Source organism: Cherax quadricarinatus, chromosome 5 (assembly GCF_038502225.1).
Source record: "Cherax quadricarinatus isolate ZL_2023a chromosome 5, ASM3850222v1, whole genome shotgun sequence".
NCBI classification, from domain to species: domain Eukaryota; kingdom Metazoa; phylum Arthropoda; class Malacostraca; order Decapoda; family Parastacidae; genus Cherax; species Cherax quadricarinatus.
The window spans coordinates 67,228,700-67,233,699 of NC_091296.1; the positions used below are offsets into that span (position 1 = coordinate 67,228,700).

The following is a 5,000-nucleotide window of genomic DNA, read 5'->3' on the forward strand; positions in this document are numbered from 1 at the left end:
TGACTATGAAACAGAAACCTGTAACTGTTTTGCATGATGGTTGGATTGCTGGTTTCTTTTTCTGTGTCATAAACACGCTAGATAACAGGGATATCTTGCTACTCCTACTTACACTTTGTTCACACTTCACAGACACGCACATGCATATATATATACATGCATCTAGGTTTTTCTCCATTTTCTAAATAGCTCTTGTTCTTCTTTATTTCTGCTATTGTCCATGGGGAAGTGGAAAAGAATTTTTCCTCCGTAAGCCATGCGTGTTGTATGAGGCGACTAAAACGCCGGGAGCAATGTGCTAGTAACCCCTTCTCCTGTAGACATTTACTAAAAAAGAGAAGAAGAAAAACTTTATAAAACTGGGGTGCTTAAATGTGCGTGGATGTAGTGCGGATGACAAGAAACAGATGATTGCTGATGTTATGAATGAAAAGAAGTTGGATGTCCTGGCCCTAAGCGAAACAAAGCTGAAGGGGGTAGGGGAGTTTCCGTGGGGGGAAATAAATGGGATTAAATCTGGAGTATCTGAGAGAGTTAGAGCAAAGGAAGGGGTAGCAGTAATGTTGAATGATCAGTTATGGAAGGAGAAAAGAGAATATGAATGTGTAAATTCAAGAATTATGTGGATTAAAGTAAAGGTTGGATGCGAGAAGTGGGTCATAATAAGCGTGTATGCACCTGGAGAAGAGAGGAATGCAGAGGAGAGAGAGAGATTTTGGGAGATGTAAAGTGAATGTATAGGAGCCTTTGAACCAAGTGAGAGAGTAATTGTGGTAGGGGACCTGAATGCTAAAGTAGGAGAAACTTTTAGAGAGGGTGTGGTAGGTAAGTTTGGGGTGCCAGGTGTAAATGATAATGGGAGCCCTTTGATTGAACTTTGTATAGAAAGGGGTTTAGTTATAGGTAATACATATTTTAAGAAAAAGAGGATAAATAAGTATACAAGATATGATGTAGGGCGAAATGACAGTAGTTTGTTGGATTATGTATTGGTAGATAAAAGACTGTTGAGTAGACTTCAGGATGTACATGTTTATAGAGGGGCCACAGATATATCAGATCACTTTCTAGTTGTAGCTACACTGAGAGTAAAAGGTAGATGGGATACAAGGAGAATAGAAGCATCAGGGAAGAGAGAGGTGAAGGTTTATAAACTAAAAGAGGAGGCAGTTAGGGTAAGATATAAACAGTTATTGGAGGATAGATGGGCTAATGAGAGCATAGGCAATGGGGTCGAAGAGGTATGGGGTAGGTTTAAAAATGTAGTGTTAGAGTGTTCAGCAGAAGTTTGTGGTTACAGGAAAGTGGGTGCGGGAGGGAAGAGGAGCGATTGGTGGAATGATGATGTAAAGAGAGTAGTAAGGGAGAAAAAGTTAGCATATGAGAAGTTTTTACAAAGTAGAAGTGATGCAAGGAGGGAAGAGTATATGGAGAAAAAGAGAGAGGTTAAGAGAGTGGTGAAGCAATGTAAAAAGAGAGCAAATGAGAGAGTGGGTGAGATGTTATCAACAAATTTTGTTGAAAATAAGAAAAAGTTTTGGAGTGAGATTAACAAGTTAAGAAAGCCTAGAGAACAAATGGATTTGTCAGTTAAAAATAGGAGAGGAGAGTTATTAAATGGAGAGTTAGAGGTATTGGGAAGATGGAGGGAATATTTTGAGGAATTGTTAAATGTTGATGAAGATAGGGAAGCTGTGATTTCGTGTGTAGGACAAGGAGGAACAACATCTTGTAGGAGTGAGAATGAGCCAGTTGTGAGTGTGGTGGAAGTTCGTGAGGCAGTAGGTAAAATGAAAGGGGGTAAGGCAGCCGTGATTGATGGGATAAAGATAGAAATGTTAAAAGCAGGTGGGGATATAGTTTTGGAGTGGTTGGTGCAATTATTTAATAAATGTATGGAAGAGGGTAAGGTACCTAGGGATTGGCAGAGAGCATGCATAGTTCCTTTGTATAAAGGCAAAGGGGATAAAAGAGAGTGCAAAAATTATATGGGGATAAGTCTGTTGAGTATACCTGGTAAAGTGTATGGTAGAGTTATTATTGAAAGAATTAAGAGTAAGACGGAGAATAGGATAGCAGATGAACAAGGAGGCTTTAGGAAAGGTAGGGGGTGTGTGGACCAGGTGTTTACAGTGAAACATATAAGTGAACAGTATTTAGATAAGGCTAAAGAGGTCTTTGTGACATTTATGGATTTGGAAAAGGCGTATGACAGGGTGGATAGGGGGGCAATGTGGCAGATGTTGCAGGTGTATGGTGTAGGAGGTAGGTTACTGAAAGCAGTGAAGAGTTTTTACGAGGATAGTGAGGCTCAAGTTAGAGTATGTAGGAACGAGGGAAATTATTTCCCAGTAAAAGTAGGCCATAGACAAGGATGTGTGATGTCACCGTGGTTGTTTAATATATTTATAGATGGGGTTGTAAGAGAAGTAAATGCGAGGGTCTTGGCAAGAGGCGTGGAGTTAAAAGATAAAGAATCACACATAAAGTGGGAGTTGTCACAGTTGCTCTTTGCTGATGACACTGTGCTCTTGGGAGATTCTGAAGAGAAGTTGCAGAGATTGGTGGATGAATTTGGTAGGGTGTGCAAAAGAAGAAAATTAAAAGTGAATACAGGAAAGAGTAAGGTAATGAGGATAACAAAAAGATTAGGTGATGAAAGATTGGATATCAGATTGGAGGGAGAGAGTATGGAGGAGGTGAATGTATTTAGATATTTGAGAGTGGACGTGTCAGCGGATGGGTCTATGAAAGATGAGGTGAATCATAGAATTGATGAGGAGAAGATTGTGAGTGGTGCACTTAGGAGTCTGTGGAGACAAAGAACTTTGTCCTTGGAGGCAAAGAGGGGAATGTATGAGAGTATAGTTTTACCAACGCTCTTATATGGGTGTGAAGCATGGGTGATGAATGTTGCAGCGAGGAGAAGGCTGGAGGCAGTGGAGATGTCATGTCTGCAATGTGTGGTGTGAATATAATGCAGAGAATTCGTAGTTTGGAAGTTAGGAGGAGGTGCGGGATTACCAAAACTGTTGTCCAGAGGGCTGAGGAAGGGTTGTTGAGGTGGTTCGGACATGTAGAGAGAATGGAGCGAAACAGGACTTCAAGAGTGTATCAATCTGTAGTGGAAGGAAGGCGGGGTAGGGGTCGGCCTAGGAAAGGTTGGAGGAGGGGGTAAAGGAGGTTTTGTGTGCGAGGGGCTTGGACTTCCAGCAGGCATGCATGAGCGTGTTTGATAGGAGTGAATGGAGACAAATGGTTTTTAATACTTGACGTGCTGTTGGAGTGTGAGCAAAGTAACATTTATGAAGGGGTTCAGGGAAACCGGCAGGCCGGACTTGAGTCCTGGAGATGGGAAGTACAGTGCCTGCACTCTGAAGGAGGGGTGTTAATGTTGCAGTTTAAAAACTGTAGTGTAAAGCACCCTTCTGGCAAGACAGTGATGGAGTGAATGATGGTGAAAGTTTTTCTTTTTCGGGCCACCCTGCCTTGGTGGGAATCGGCCAGTGTGATAATAAAATAATAATATATACATATATATATATATATATATATATATATATATATATATATATATATATATATATATATATATATATATATATATATATATATATATATATATATATATATATATATATATATATATATATATATATATATATATATATATATATATATATATATATATATATATATATATATATATATATATATATATATATATATATATATATATATATATATATATATATATATATATATATATATATATATATATATATATATATGTATATATATAATATATATGTAATATATATATAATATATATGTAATATATATATATATAATATATAATATATATATAATATATATATATAATATATATATATATATAATATATATATATAATATATTATATAATATATATATAATATATATATAATATATATATAATATATTATATAATATATATATAATATATTATATAATATATATATAATATATATATATATATATATATATATATATATATATATATATATATAATATATATAATATATATAAATATATATATATATAATATATATATATATATATATATATATATATATATATATATATATATATATATATATATATATATATATATATATATATATATTTTCAACAAGTCAGCCATCTCCCACCGAGGCAGGGTGACCCAAAAAAAAAGAAAGAAAATCCCCAAAAAGAAAATACTTTCATCATCATTCAACACTTTCACCACACTCGCACATTATCACTGTTTTTGCAGAGGTGCTCAAAATACAACAGTCTAGAAGCATACACATATAAAGATACACAACATATCCCTCCAAACTGCCAATATCCCAAACCCCTCCTTTAAAGTGCAGGCATTGTACTTCCCATTTCCAGGACTCAAGTCCGACTATATGAAAATAACCGGTTTCCCTGAATCCCTTCACTAAATATTACCCTGCTCACACTCCAACAGATCGTCAGGTCCCAAGTACCATTCGTCTCCATTCACTCCTATCTAACACGCTCACGCACGCTTGCTGGAAGTCCAAGCCCCTCGCCCACAAAACCTCCTTTACCCCCTCTCTCCAACCCTTTCGAGGACGACCCCTACCCCGCCTTCCTTCCCCTATAGATTTATATGCTTTCCATGTCATTCTACTTTGATCCATTCTCTCTAAATGACCAAACCACCTCAACAACCCCTCTTCTGCCCTCTGACTAATACTTTTATTAACTCCACACCTTCTCCTAATTTCCACACTCCGAATTTTCTGCATAATATTTACACCACACATTGCCCTTAAACAGGACATCTCCACTGCCTCTAACCGTCTCCTCGCTGCTGCATATACCACCCAAGCTTCACACCCATATAAAAGTGTTGGTACTACTATACTTTCATACATTCCCTTCTTTGCCTCCATAGATAACGTTTTTTGACTCCACATATACCTCAACGCACCACTCACCTTTTT

At 36.7% G+C, this 5,000-nt stretch overlaps 1 protein-coding gene across 2 annotated transcripts in view; it reads left to right on the forward strand.

Moving 5' to 3' along the window:
* LOC128685010 (salivary peroxidase/catechol oxidase-like) overlaps positions 1-5,000 on the forward strand; it is a 58,836-nt gene that overhangs the window by 26,142 nt on the left and 27,694 nt on the right. The window lies entirely within an intron of this gene.